General features: G+C 33.9%; 2 non-coding genes across 2 annotated transcripts; one reads left to right on the forward strand and one right to left on the reverse strand.

The window, feature by feature from the left end:
• Positions 1 to 1,878: 1,878 nt before the first annotated feature.
• Trnap-ugg (transfer RNA proline (anticodon UGG)) lies at positions 1,879 to 1,950 on the reverse strand. The gene has a single exon. It is a non-coding gene; the product is annotated as a tRNA-Pro (tRNA).
• Positions 1,951 to 2,076: 126 nt separating this feature from the next.
• Trnap-ugg (transfer RNA proline (anticodon UGG)) lies at positions 2,077 to 2,148 on the forward strand. Its single transcript has one exon. It is a non-coding gene; the product is annotated as a tRNA-Pro (tRNA).
• The last annotated feature ends 14,497 nt before the right edge of the window (positions 2,149 to 16,645 follow it).

A 16,645-nucleotide genomic window follows, 5' to 3' on the forward strand; every position in this document is an offset into this window, starting at 1 on the left:
AAGCCGGAGCGGGTCGCCAGTTTAGGACATTAAGAAAAATAAATCTTTTATTTCATTACAACTTTTAAATTTTTTAAGGTATGTTATTTAGGTTATGTACATGTAGGAAGTATAGTTATAAAAGTTATTTATTCCTACAGAATATAGAAGGAGAAAAGAGGAGAGAAATAATCAGTTAAAAATGTCTATATTATTCAATGTATATCTTAAGAACATTGGATACAAATTATCACTTATTGACGTTACATCACTTAAATCTAATCTCTTATAACTACTACCGCTTTCAAAGCGCATGTGTAGAAGAAACGACGGAACAAACTACACTGCAGCATTTTCACCGGTCGTCTATTTAATTTTCCCTGATTTTATTTTCAGCGGGTAAATTCCTCTACTCTCAGGTCACATCCTAATGTCACTTGTGCTGTAAACTGTAAATACGAAGGAATTGTACAGCTCATGGTAGCTACTTGATCTGTTTATGTTTAAGTTGCTTTTCGTTTGGGCTGTTATAATTAAAGCGACAGTGCTGCGACAAATTAATAAGACGCCGGGAACCTGCCGAAACAATGTATTTCTTATTGAGAACTCATGCTAATTAATCAAAAGGTTTATTCTATTTTAATTTGTTTAAAGTAATTATTATTAAATTAAATATATTTATGAGGTTTATCGACAGATACTTGCAGTTTTAAAAAATGCGACGTACTTACAGGGATGTACTTGCTTATAATGCCTTACTTTTGTTATAGGTGTAAAATAATCTTACATAGAAATTAACGGCAACATTAGACAAGATTAATTTTAATTTCCCACCGAAGGCAATACTTAATTACACAGCTTTTGAAAAACATTGTATGCCCAAGGCGGCCTTCACTCTGATTGATGTTATTTTTAAAAACGTTTTTATAATGTCAACATTTGTTAAATCATGGCGTTTGTTCATTTTACATTTGATATTTTCACACCTATTTATATAATATAATTGATTTTATCATGGTCATATTTTTTTAATTCAGTAAGTATGACAATTAATTAGAGTATACTATGCAAAATAAGATTTGAATTACCATCACTGCATCACTTTACTTCGCTAGCACTACATACTTATTAAAAAGTACAGTCCCCTTATTTTCTCTGTCTGTATGTACGCGCTAATCTCTGAAAGTAGTGAGCGGATTTTGATTCTATTTCAAATGTCGGAAAGTGGGTTTTTCTGAGATTTTCCGTTCGAAGCGCTCCCACGCTTCGAAATCGCTAGTTAGGAATAAACCAGTCCATCATACTCTTGAAATTTGTGTCGATTGCGTCCCCCCTAGTGATGACCTGCTTAACGCCACCATTCTAAAATGAGACGTCAGATAACGACGTAGCCAATTCAATCACCAGAAAAGTTGCTTGAACCGTACTAGACTTTGAATATGCTAAACAAAAGACACAATATTTCCCCCCGATGTTATCTATAACAATCTGTTTTTAACAAATAATCTTTATATCCCTCTCTTTTTTTGTAATTTATTTATTTAGAGTGGGCGGTAAGCCTTATGAATGTCGTCGACCAAAAAGATGACTGAAAGTCGATATTTTAGAAGCGGAAATAGAAGTATCTTAACTGCCGTTGCTTCGTCCGGGGCCCGCGCCCCCAAAATTTACGATTGTAAATAGGGCATTCTGTCTGTTTACTTATGACCGAGTAATTCGTTGAATCCGTATAATTACCAGCATTAAGATGATTTCATCCCTCCCACAACGAAGAAATAAACTTAAGTAATGTTAAAACATTCAAATGTCCGCCGCCAAGTTTTAAACTTGAGGTTATAAATTTCGAGGCGATACTGGAGATTAAAATTCTGGAATAGATTGCTTCTGGGAGCTAAAACAGGGCTCGTCCGGGATTTGAACCCGGGACCTCTCGCACCCAAAGCGAGAATCATACCCCTAGACCAACGAGCCGCTTGAAAGATTTTCCAAATAGGTATTTTATTATTTTCAGGCATGAAGAAAAACTTACCAAGTATGTTTATACAAGTGTTCCATTATTTAAGGATGATATTATTATGTTGAATGAAGTTTTCAAGAGGCTCGTTGGTCTAGGGGTATGATTCTCGCTTTGGGTGCGAGAGGTCCCGGGTTCAAATCCCGGACGGGCCCTACTTTTACAAATAAACATGATTTTAATTAGCTAAGCCTAATATTTGAATCTTCGCTAAGGTCTCAGAATTAACAAGAAAACACCCAACACCACGTATAGTAAATACGACGCAGTATAGTAGTACCTACAGTAAAACAAATTGAATATTTAAGGTATACAGGCATAGAATTTTCAAATTGCGTTATATGTTCCGTATCTATAATATTTAACTAGATTACTCGTATGCCCTTAGATCCACCTGCGTTAATAAAAAATCGGAATTCTGTCATTAAGCCTTAACAGCTGTACGTGGCCTATCAGTATTTTAAAGATTGTTGGCTCTGTCTACCCCACAAGGTATATAATATATTTGAGGTCATTATATGTATGTACCTACCTCGGACGTTTCGAATCATGTTACAATGACCCGTGGTTACCGAGCAACCGTAAAAGTATGTTACGTGCACGTTTAATAACTGTATTACATACTTATTTATAAATAGATAGATAATGCAACGCGAAAGTTTTAAATACAATTCTATGTTCTAAAAATGATAATCATAAAATAAAATTTGTTTGTGATGTTCTAAAAATAAAATATACTTTTTTACTTTACTTACAATTTACAAATCATCAAAAAAGTCGTCGTTAAAGCTCGATTGAGAGGAAGTGAAGCGATATCTGAGGAAAATGTTGCGGCTAATGATTTGCTAACGACAATATTTATATTTTAATGCACCCGCAGATTATTTTGTTTGACGGCCCCGTTTGTAGATCAGTTGCTAACGGGATTCTTGCAAATGTACGATGCTCCGTTGCTTTTTTAAAAAAAGGTAGCGGCAAAGACGCGCTTGTGAGGAAAGATTGGATTGCAAATATTATTTTTTTTAGTAAATTGTTATTGGTGTACTTTTTTTTCTAAAAGAATATTTTAGTGTACTTATATACTAATTTCTTTTTTGTAAGCACATAGTCAGTTCAAAGTGTGATAGTGATCTGAATCATGTAAAAAATTCTAATTAGTTTTGATTGGCTCCTTAACTAAAGTAGTAGAAACTAATGTAACTTTAGCATAAGCTTATGAGAAAGAGATTTACAAAATGATCTGTGGATGTCCTTATGACAGAGTACCTACGTCATTTGAAATCATTCCAGATATTGTTTAAATAAAAAAGACCATGAAGTCACCATGCAAAAGCAATTTGGTTAAAACTTGAATTTATATAGGTATGTATATTCGTTTCGTAAACAATATTTTTATATGATATAAAAAAACATTATTATAAGTTATTTTTATTTATGTTGAGGGGCAACAGACCAACAAAGATTGCTCAATTGGACTGTTGAGGGGTTATTTATTATTATTTTATCTTCGATGTCTGTTTATTTAAGTTTTAAATAAGAACTATAGAACTGTTGAGTTAGCATCCCATAAAACAAGTTTCGAATTTACTTTGGGACAAGCTCAATTTGTGTGATTTGTCCCGCATGTACCTTTTTACATTTTATTTATTCTGCGTTATAGTATATTAGTAGTATAGTAGTATATATATCTAAATTAAAAAAGATGAAGAGAGGTGGGGAGGAATATTTTTCCGTTTTCCATATTCGTGTCGTAACAGTTCGATCATTGAAAAATTCCCAAGGAAAACAGTCGCGTGTTCCACATCTGTCTTCCGAAAGCTCGCGTTTCGCTTCAGTATCACAGCACAAGGTATGGACTGAGTGCAAGCGGACCAAATAAAAACATATTTTTAACAAAATTTTAATATTTTTTTTTATATTACAACATTAAAGCTTAATAACGTTACAAAGTACCTTGAAAACGTGCTACGGGTGGCTATGCTATACTTTAAACGACCTATAAAAATGATAATAACATATTATACATATGGTAATGCATTGTATGGAATTTTTAGCGCAGTTTTCAATTTTTCAAATAAAAGTCGGAATTCAGTTGCAAGGTAAAAGCGTTTTGGTAACATAACAATCAGTTGCGACGTCACATTCACCTGAACTAACCACTTTTAATGTCTATTGGCAACATTGAGGCCGTGCCTTGGACGTGGCCGGAAACTGGATTCGAAAAAAAAATTCTAAATACTAAAACGATTTTTCTTTCTTTTTTTTTATATTTTTTCGATTTCTCAGGTGGGACTGGCACTCCACCCTCATTCGCTTCTATACATGAACAAGCTTGAGGCAAATTACTCGCGAGCGCCATCTGCTCCCAGTTCGTTGCAAAATAATAAAGTTTCGTTTAACCGTCATTCGTATGGGAGATACAACGAACGACGCAATAAAGTGTATTAGGAGAAACGTATTGCTAATAGAATGTTGCCAGTGCAAAAATAAATGTTCAGGTGTATTTTATTTAGATTGCCGTAAAGATGGTGTTTTTTTTATGTAAAAATCTCTTTGCGTTACTGTTTGTATGAGCACGCCCGAGATATATCTGTATTACAGGCAGTTATTTAAAATTATTAACGTAAAGGTAAAAATAATATTGTTGAAATGACACAATAGCAGTATAGGTACTTATTAGCTTCTGATAAGATATTACTTACAGGCTAGTTTGATTTCAAGTTAAAATAAAAAGCGAAACAGCGATAGTATTTCGCGCGATAAAAACGGCGTCGCGCGTGCCACGTTACGGGGTCAGAGAAGTACCTAAGGTCGTAACCGGGACTAACGTTACGAGGACAATATGATATCCTGTACGTTTCTTCACTTGCAAACATTCAATTGGTGCTCAGTATTAAAAAGTCAGTAGTTAATAAACAGTAAACACGCTAATAAAACATCATTTGGTTTACATATAATTATGAATTTCTTTTACGGGGTAGACAGAGCCAGCAGTTTCTTCAAGACCACGACAACTAATATTATTACCATCATGATACATTTATCATGTCTCTTTCCCAATGTGGTAGGCAGAGAATACATACGAGTATTTCCACTTGCCTCGATCCAAGCATAATTCTTCTGCATCCTTCAATTCTTTCTCCTGGCGTTAATCCCATCTTACGGCCATTGGGTAAGTCAGGATTTCATAGCAAGCGAATCCTGTCTGACTTCTACAATCTTTGAAGACGAACCTAAGCCACTCTTTTGCATTCCCCACAGTAATCAGTGATTTCATGGAAGGTCATCAGATTATTATAAGTATTATTAACGTGGTCTTTCACTAAAACAAGAAATACCTAATTACTTAGTAAGGCAAACCTATAATTTAACCATTTAACGTTAATAAAAAATTAACAATCTAACAACTACTTATAACACAAAATTCTGCTTCACATCATATTTGCATCGTCAGCTTTATTGGTTGGCGCTAAGAAAACGAAACAATAATTATATACAATTATACTAGGCCGATTTAAATTCCCTGAACACTTAATCCTGGACTATCGAACGTTATTCGCGCGTATTTGTTTAAGGGTCGGCAGCGGTCAACAAACAGAGCTACGAAGGTGGACAAACAGCAAGTCATAATCGGGATAGAGTTCAATATGAATAGACATGACTTACTATAATAACATTTTGTACTAAACATATTCAACGCCGATGCTCTTACGCTGAGAGAAAACATCGTGAGGAAACCTGCACATTCAGGAAACTGTGTGTAGGTATTATATACGTGTAAAAACATCAAATGAAAAAGAAGAAAACAACAAAAGTGTAATTGAATACTTTTATAGTATGTAATATCATATGAGCAAATATTACATCTGATTTCACCACAAGTGAAACTTTAATCGTCAATAATGCTGTTCATGATACACAAGTACATTAAAATAACAGGGTTAGGTGTTGTTTTGTATTTATCTCATAACGACGACAAGTCTAGATCACCCAATAGGAGGTCGTTAAACTCGTTTATAGAAACTAGATTTGACCGCAAATTCCTCACCTAGCGTTTGTTAAATTTATTGCTTTAATTACATGTAACGTTTCTACCGCAACTACTTATTGTATTGTTAACGTAATTGGTAAATAAATTATGTTTTAAAGTATTTTTCATTTTAATTGTTTTATTTTAGTTTGACGCCGCTTTGTCTCATCATTCTTTTGTCCACGAGTATTGCGTATTGCGTGCATATACGCAATTGGGGGAGTACCTATTATGGGATAAGTCCGCCATTGCAATATTTTCTTTTGTATGATTTCTTTTTCATTTTGCTTTAAGTATGCAATAAAGTAACAACACTATTGACAAGAGAATCTGATTCGGCTGTGATCATGGTTGCACTAGGTACGAATAAGTACGCTTACTCTTACGACACCTGTCGACAAGAGATGGATTGATCATATTATGAATAAAAGTAAATCAACTTGTGTATTAAATATTTTACAAATAAATAATTTTGATATTAAGACGATCGTTTTGCTCAAATCAGGAAAACGGGACGTCCTGTAAAAAGATCAGGCCATGTCTGGCATGAAAAGAGTCATGAATGTGGATGAAGTGAAAGAAGTATGCATATGGCATGGTTTTATGTATGTATTTGACAATTAAGTACTTTGTCGCCGCCGTGTCTACACGTTCGTAAGGCTACGTTTACCTGTAGGGGCAGGTATTCACGCGGTTCAAATTTCCCGGAATCCGACGATGATCCTGCGCACTCGTCCATATCAATAGTGGTCCATTATTGGGTGTTCATTCTAAAATGTACCTTATGATACCCAATCCGGTCGTGATTGCCACTGACGTTTTAATTAATTATTTTAATTACGTTTAAGTAATTTAACTTTAAAATGTATAAAAGAACTTAATTAGTGTACTTATTTATATTAAAAATAAATTTTTAACTGCTTTTGACTCTAACAATTGAATGGTTTTTACTTTTCTGCGGGCCAAGAAATCGAGCCAGTTGATAAAGTTTCAAGTAATGTAGCTATAATTGTGTTTGTTATGCTCTTTAGGATATTGATGAAAGAATAGTTGTTCCGATAAGATTGATAGAGTGGGGTAAGGATAGCAGATAATCTGGGAGATAAAAAATCGGTGACTTGTCAAATTCATCGCATTCTCGGCCTGCCTTTGGTTTTGCCGTTTCGAGGTAACGATTCGATAAGGTTTGTAAGACGGGATTCTGGGAGATAGAAATGTGGGAATCGGTAGCGGTTTTGAGGATTTTTGAAACTAATATCTTAACTCTTATGACGGTCAAGATGCTTACTTGTTATACTTACTTACGCGTATGATACCGGTAATTTTTATTTGGTATGCTTACTTATAAACGATCTAAAGGCGATTTTATTGACTAATCACTTTTGAAATTTAGGTAAGTAAGTATGTAAGAAAAACATTTTACAATTTTTACAATTTAGGTACTGTTCGTTCCAATTTAAATGTCTAAGCAACGAATATCATTCCACAAATATAACTTAAATACCTTGTATTGATATATTTAATATGAATTCACAGAAATAATAATTACTTAATTATTTATCTAATTTTACTCATTAGGCAATACAAAACCATAGAAAGTTTGACCGTTCTATAGTTTTGTATTAATGAGTAAAATTAAAAAACAAACGATAAGTACCTAACTTACTTTCAACTTGAATAGAAATATACTTCGGAATTATTTAGGAGAATTATAAAAAAATTATTAAGCTTCCTACTGGTCTGGTAAAACTGCAGAGTGCCAGATGCTTCTTCTCCCGTTGCGATTGTAATGGTCAGTCAAGGGAAAGGAGGAAACTTATAATTATTTTTTTAGGCAATGGGTAGGCAATTAGCCACTTAGTACTTATCTGTAAGTATCTAATTTTCCTCATTTATGTCATCTATCTGCACGTGGAGTAAGTCTCTTTGAGACTATTGTCTCTGTTTACCCTGTACGGCATAAAGACGTGATTTCTTACGTACGTAGGTATATCTAAAAAAATATAATTTTAAAGTCCAAACGATGACAATAGCGAGAGATCTTACGCAGGTAGACAGAAAGTCAAAACGATTGACATTTCATTAATTATAATCCCAGATATGTCTATTTTTTTATCGCAAGCTGATCTTGTAGATTCGCAGCGGGCTGCATGATCGCCCAATATTTCATTTTCAATCTTATTACTTTACTGATATAGTCGTTTTTGCTTTTAAAATTGATAGAAATCCTTCCAGTTTTTTGTGTGACATAAGGATTATTGATGATTATGCGATTACTTGGCGTTAAATGTTCGAATGCATTTTGGTCCGGTTGAAAACGTAGCAATGAAAGAAATGATGCGTTGTATTACAACACAGAAAATAGGATGTTTAAGAAAGAAGGTACTTACTTATGCAAGTGTCTAGGTTTTAAGTAATTAGTACAGTAGGTAGACTAGATTACCCTGTATTTATCCCTATTAATAAGTATTATAAATTCAAAAGTAAATCGTACGCTTTCACGTTTAATCCACTGAACCGATTTTGATGATATTTGGTAGAGAGATAGAGGAAGAGTAAATTAAAACATAAGTACTTAGGTAAGGAAGTAAGTATTAATAAGTAAGTACTTAAGTATAAAGATCTGTTAGCTTATCTTTTTTTAATCTAACCCATCCAATCTAGGAACGTGGTCAAAAGGCGAACCCTGGGCTCGATGTTACTGTAAGTACATCCTTACCTTTCCTTTTTCCGAAAAAGAACCCTCTTTTAATTTAACCCTTAAAGATACCTTTTCGGATTTACTAGCTTAGTGTCAATTTACATCATTTTGCATTATTTACACATTTGAAAAGAAAAGATTACATCAAAATCGTTTCCGCAGTTCAGCTGTAAATACAAATAATCATTCCACATTTATAATTGCATAGATTAATCGCCAATCACCGACACTGAGTGTAAAAACAGAATAATCTTAACGGTTCTCTACAGGGAGAGGGGGGGAGGACTCCCACCACCCACCGCCCATCCCATTGTCTTGAGATATACACACGCTTATGAACTGTTGAGTAAGCATTTATAAGTTTAGCGTTTATTTAACGTCACTTGTTAGTTCCATTTTAAATTTGGAATGGACTGTGCTCTGTGGTACCTAATGACAGTGGCGATATTGAAATCTTTTGGGATGTCGTCTGTCCTAAAGAAATAAGAGGGCACTGATTTTTTTTTTAACCTGTAGATTCAACATCTATCTTTATGTGTTGTCGTATACTAAAATGTTACATCAAGAAATAGGTGACTTTATTAGTTAAGTATTGAGTTTTCAGCTGTTGGATATACCTACCTAATGAAAGTATTACCTACTCATAGTTAACTACATGCTACTAAGTAATTGATTTGGATTTATTTTACGTTCGTCTGAGGCTCAAAATTTTAAAATAATCTAATACTTACCTACCTATAATACCTTATTAGATAAGTAAGTACTTGTTAGAATTCTAATTTTATTATAGTCCTGAATTGAAATTTAATGTTTAACCTTTTCTATGACGAGGACTTACCAAAACACGCCACGGCAAAAGTAAGCTCATGAATATGTTCGATTACCAAAACTATTGACTAACTATTAAAAGAAAAAGAAATCGTGTCATCTAAAAAAATGGCTTTTTGTAATGCGTTCCAACTTTAAATTGACTCTATCATAGCTCTAAATTATGTATACTAAGGCAGAAATACGTTGACGTGCTAGTGAAGTGACGTAACAGAACCGGTTTTGAATGAAGAACGCCGGATGAGCGTATCCCGTCTCGGCTAGATAACGGGCGCGCTCAGCTCATGGGCGAATCGACCGGTGGGCGTGGCCAAACCCCGCCCCGCGCGAGACAGAGACACGACTTATCCGGGGATAACCCTAAAACGAGGTGGCACCAACGCCTAGCGATCTTATTGGATATGTGCGGATTAGGCTATGTGCCTGAAAAATTTATGTGGAGTGAGTGTTTCAGGATATACGTATAGACTGTAGTCTGGTTACCTGTTAGAAGATATGGGCGATTTTGGTTTTGTGCCTGAAAAAAGTGTGTAAAGTGTCAGGATAATTTTGGTTATGCTCTGTTTCAGGATATTTTTTTTTTGTTCAATATTAAATAGGGCATGTGTTTCTTTCATCTTACAAGATGTTACTTGCCTATCCAAGAGTATTATACTGAGGTTTATTTCGCTACCTTTTGGTTTAAGTTGTACTCTGTACTTTTGCCTGAAAAATGTATGCGATACAAAATGTTGAGCGTGGTCTATTAAGCTTATTAGTACCTAATTAGTAAACTTAATTAGTATGATTTAGGACTATTTTAGCTGTTTTCTGAAGTGTATGAAAAATGCGTTAAAGGATTATTTTGACTGAGGTTTGTTTTGCTAAGTACTTACTTATAGAAAATTTGAAACATGATTTCCTGAGATAACTTTGCTAACTTGGAAACTATTAGACCAATTTACCTTCAGATGTAACATAGGCAAGGCATTTTTTCTAGAAATTCTCACGGGAACGAGGACCATGGAAATTCTAGTTTAACGATGCCTATCCTCAGCTTTAATATAAAAAGTAAGGATTTTTAAAAGAGTAGGCCGTGGAGGTATCTACTAATTGTTAGGTATCTAATGTTTCTTTAATTAATAATTTTAAAAATATACATAAGGTTACGTTCGTTGACACTAGTGCCATGTAAGTACTTACGCAAGTACAGTTCCATGATGGAACTAAGATTGGTAATCATATTGTAGGAATCATGTTGTATAAAAGCTTCGCCACTGCTAGGTAAAAAGGTAGGTAAGTGTGTTCATCGGGCTACGATGGAAAACATGTGTAGGTACCAGCTGCTTATCTTCACGCGCAGATCATAAAAGCCAACCAATGGAAAAGTTTGTATACTTGGGTTTCATCTTTTACTCGTAGGCGACGAGCTAATAATTTGTTATACGTCTTAATTCAAATTCCGTAGGTAATTAAATTCATTCTCGGAATCAACAAGTTTAGCCTTAAAACAGAAATCGCTATACATAATGAGAGGTGACAGGTGTCTTTAATCATATCGAGACAAGCAAATAGTCGTATACGTATCTCGGGATTTATGTTATCACTGTGTCACGAGATAACTGCATTGTAGGGCGACTATGATCTTTGTTCTTTAGGGATATTTGTAAAATATTTTCAAGAGGAAATCAGGTCAAATGTGGTTTTGGCTTGCTGATCTTCGTCCATAGTTAAAAAAAGTAAATTAGTAAAACATTTTCAAACACAACATGATTCAACAATTTACCAACGTGGCTTATATATACTTACAGCTTAGTTTATGAGGAGATGCGAGTTACTCCGTGACTAAATCTCAACCTGATTACCTATAGGTACTTATCCCAGGAGCAGGCCTTTGACCACGACCCTGGGCTTCTTTCATAGATGTGAGGACTCAAAAAAAGTGTCAATTATTGGTTGATGAATTCAAATTAATTAAACGATAAGAAAGGTCTACTAGAAGAGATTTCTATTGAAATAAGTAGCACCTTTGTACTAGAATTACTGCATTAAATGCTCATCTATATAATTTTTTTGTGCATTAATAAATACATTGTACATAAATTAAGAAGTGATCAGAAATCATACTATTAAGAAGCTGCAACATCTTATTCTAACTAAATTTAACTAATAATAATAACGGACATGCGTCGTATAAAACGTTTATTGCAAGTATTTTGTCTATGTCAAATATCTACAACTAGTAAGTAGAGCCGATTGATAGTCGTAGCAATAGTATCGATAGGACTATCGAAAGTATCGATACTCCACCGCTGTTTTTTATTTTGATGTGAAATGGGACAGCGATAGTTTTCCTCGCGTTAAAAACGGCGTCGCGCGTGCCATGCTTAAGGGGCTGGTCCTCTTATTCCGAAATCCCCACGGGAGCGTTCTCGCGGGTGGCTAGTTATTAAATATTAACATTCTTTACCACTTAAATATGGTCATCCTACTTGTCATTATACTAGAACAACGGTGATACGAGGTTTAAGTTATTTGACTTACCCGTCTATTTGAGTAATATTCATTTGTCTAGATTAAATAAGCTACTTACATTCTTGAGTAAGTAGTTAATATTTGCATTGTTAAATCTACGTATTCGTTATTCAGAGAAAGACTTAGTGTAATTTAGTAATCAGTTGTTATGAAAAATCATTCCTTTAGGCCATTTAACTGTTACGTACTTAATTACTATTAAGTATTATCTCTAAATTATACTTGTTCATTTTTTAAAAAACAATATTTTTATTTTATTTGTCTATCTAAGCAGTTAAAAAAACATATACGGACGACTAAATTTCGCTCGCGGCTCTACCTCAGCAGTACCCTATGTATTCTCCGTACCTACTCTACAATGTTGGCAAAATTTTATGGACATTGATTTTGAAGCAAGACGGACAGACAAACACACGTTTACATTATTGCCTGTATATTTATTTATTTGATCGTCTGTAGTTTTTAATAAAGCATGTGTTCATTTCGACGGTTGAAGCATGAAAGAAAAGGCTCGTTTTTACAGTAGGTACCTACCTACATACACAACAGATCGCATTTTGTCTTGATCATCCGTGTTATCAGGCTGTAATTAGGTAACGCGCGCACAACGCAAGTGTTATAGGCACAACGCACTACAAAATAATGAGGAGTATTTTTTTTCTTTTGTTTTGGCTATTCTTCGTGAGCTTACTTTTGTCAGTGTCGAGTTAAGACAGTTCTAGACATATTAGTGATCGAGTACTTAATAGCTGTGGGTGCTTTGCTACACCCTTTCTCAGGACTTTTAAATCAGCTATTTTGACACTCTGCAATACTCATGATTGTCCACAAATACTTAATATTAAATAATCCACACTTAAAAACATTATTAGTAACAACCATCAAACACTCATTTTGGAAAAATATTTCAGCACAAACAACATGACTTTTCCCGCCAAAAAGTCCAATGAGGAGTTTACAAAGTAACAATAAAAAAGTAGTAACCACTTTTCTCACTAGATGGCGCTGAGGCAAATGAAGTGTCAGCTCAAGTGTCAATTATATGTCATAGGTATTACAGAATCTGGCGGCATTTCTGCATCATGCATAAGTGGCCTAACCATGATTTAAACGTAATAGTATTGTTGTGGTATTTAGCAAACGAAAAATATACGAACATGTACACAAAAAATATCAACATAGTCACGAAGTGACAATTGACATCTTTGACATTGACACTTGCCTTTTTTTACCAACGCCTTTTATTGGGTTGTTGTTTTTGTTTAATTTATCCTTTTTATAAAGTCTTCATTGAATGAATTTTCATAAGCTTTCTACAAAAATAATAATAATAAAAGAGATAATACACCTTTTTCCTTAATATTTTCATGAAGAAATAATATTTTTTTTAATTACCCAAATTTTTTTTATGATATGCTTTTTTCTCGTATTGTCCATTCTGTGCCGTGTGGTTCTCGGCACTAGAATAGGACCACTCCAATTTTTTTAAATGGGTGTCGTTAAATGCGACTAAGGAAAATTCTGAATAAGCTTGAGATTCTTCTTGTAGGTGATGGATAGCAACCTGACACTATTTGAATCTTAATTTCATCAGTCAGTTACATAAATGACCATGGCTTTAGACTGTTGACTCTGTCTACCCCGCAAGGTACATAGACGAGATTAAATATACGTGTCTATGTATGTATATATGTCGTCCATTCGGTTGCCAATAAAGACTGTTGACCTTAGTGTGAATCAAATGTTACACGTGTGAAGTAAATATAACGCGAAGTAAAAAAGATGACAATACGTGTTTTATTTTAATTCTAAGCTGTATTTGACTGTCTAATAAACATATCTAAAATCTTCGGTACAAATGCAATTCGAGATCATAACGCTTAGTGTTAAGTTTCAAAATAATTTCAAATAAGTGAGATCTAAACTTGTACCCGCTAAAAAGATAAAACACTACGTGTAAGTGCTAATCAAGGACAGTTGCGTTGCGGTGACTGGGTGCGTATACCCAAATAAGTTGGGTTATACCATTTATATTATTGTTAGGCTCGTTGTACACAAATAAATTGGGTTATTCTATTTTAATTATTTTCAGGCTCGTTTCATAAAAAAAAGTTGGGTAAAATATAAGTATATGTAATACAAAGTGGTTCCACAGTAAGTAGGTACTTACCTAGTACAGTTTAAGTAAAGTACCTACTTATTTGGATTTCATTAGTCCAAATTTCTGTCTACCTCTCCGGAAAAGAGGCGTGATTTTGTGTGTGTATGTACGAGAATATTTAAACACAAAAGAGTTTATATCAGATTGATGCTGTGCAAACAAAAAGTTTTTTTAATACGTCAAAAAAGATTTTCAAAAGATAGAAAACAGTTAACAAACTTTAATACCACTTTGTTCAAAGTCTAATTCAAATTTACTTACTGTCGAGAAGGAATAAACCGAACTTACTGGACGGTACCTAGTCAATGTGTAAAAAGCCCATACGCGATGATCAAATTAGAACGATTTATTTATAGTCATATATTGACACTACTATGTTAAGAGGGTTGAGATATAAGCAAGGATATACGTAACATTGTACGTCACAAATCATTGTGGCAATGCATGACTTCGTTGTATGTAAGTTGGTATCCTAATTAGGTACATGTATGTATATTACTCAAGTATCTGTACACAATTAAAGTAAAAAGAAATGTTTTCAGTAGGCGGCTCCGCTCGTTGCGTAAACTACAGTTATCCAGGCCCATATTAATAGACTTGATTGGTTGATTATTTTATAAACAAAGCCAAACCAACATTTTTTTTAATTATTTTAAATTATTGCCGTAAATTAAAATTACAATTAAATTCTAATGAGATTTTATGTAACTACATTTTATGCCCACATTTAATGTTTTTTTTATTAAAATTCAACAGAGACTGCGGTGTTTTTGTCAAAGTGGTAATTCTAGCTATAACTAAATTAATTATAAAACGCATTCACTGTTACACACTGTTTAAAAGTGTGTGCTTAAAGTTTTCAATCGACCATAACTTATTTTTCCCCTTCACCGATTTTGATGAAATAAAGTTTTGACAACGCTAATAATTATTGTATCATACCTGTGAAAACTGCGGTTTAAATCCATTGTGTGTGATAACAGAAACTGACATTATTTCGTTGTCACAAACACAAAATAGCCGTTAAGCCAAGTTAAGTGTCAAATTCGGGCATTTTCAAAAAAATTTTTTTTACAGAGTACCTACCTAGAACAATAAAAAAATCTATCTTACCTTTTCGACCACCGACGATGCATCCACGTGGAAAACATAGTGTTGGAGGAACAATTAAGTAAATAATAATAAAGCGTTTGTAAACAGTTTTAAAACATCTTACAGTTTAATTTGTTTATGACTTATATACATACATATAATCACGTATATATCACTTGCGGAGAAGACAGAGCCAACAGTCTTCAAAAGGTGTGGCTTAATGATGGAATTGAGATTCAAATAGTGACAGGTTTCTAGCCCGTCGCCTACAAGAAGAATCCCAAGTTTATAACCTTATCCCTTAGTCGCTTTTTACGAACGACATGGAGTGGTTCTATTCTTTTTAAATTGGTGCCGGGAACCACACGGCACCAATGTTTATGACTTATTTGTGTCAATTTTTATAATAAATGGTGTGGATATAGGGTCCCGCAGTAAAACGCAGGAACCTTGTAATTATAGTTTTGTCATGTCTGTCTGTCCATCCGCGGTTCCGCTACGGAGCTGTAATTTGGTATCGGCATGCATATTAATAATGGCAAAAAAACGTAGAGAAAAAGTTTTTTTTTCTCCTAAAATATTTTTTGTTAGAGGTAAGTGTCCGTATCATATGTATCAGCTCACCGGTTGTTTAAAGACTCATGTAAAAATTACAGCAGAAGTATATAACGGAGTTTTATAAATGTACTCGGAAAAGTAACATTTCACACAAATTTGATGAGAAATTTGGCAGTTGGTAGTTACGTAAAACAAGTACTTAAATATAAATTTACAAATTAAGTTAAGTAAAATAAAACATAAAATTATAGTAAGTTTAACAATAATAATGCCGAATTGAATAGCAGCGTGTTTGCGTACGCGGCGCGCGTCGAGGCCGCCTATTTGTATGTGTAAACTCAGAGATGGCATTCGCTTCTACGGAACTCTATAATGCGCGTGGCCCGACACACACTTGACCGGTTTTTGTGAAATTTCTGTCTTAATATGGAAGACATTACCAGCCTTAGGTAAATACCTATTTTCTGGATACTAACAACTGTTTATGTTTATTATGTAAAGATTGAAAGAAGATTAGTAGTTTTATTACATATCTACATGCATATTATAATCCCTTATTCGCTTGAATGGGGAAAAAATTGAGTGGTCATTCGGTATAAAACATACATATATGTACGGTAAATATCAAATTGGTAACTTTGAAAAAATGTGTCTAATTTTCAGAGAAAATAAATTAAATTTAACAGCTAAAGCGACACCTAGCCCGAACAATATTTCAAAGATCCGGGAGATCTTGCGGAAGCTCCAGAAATTAAGAAAAATTAACTT

Source organism: Amyelois transitella, chromosome 3, assembly GCF_032362555.1.
Source record: "Amyelois transitella isolate CPQ chromosome 3, ilAmyTran1.1, whole genome shotgun sequence".
Lineage (NCBI taxonomy): Eukaryota > Metazoa > Arthropoda > Insecta > Lepidoptera > Pyralidae > Amyelois > Amyelois transitella.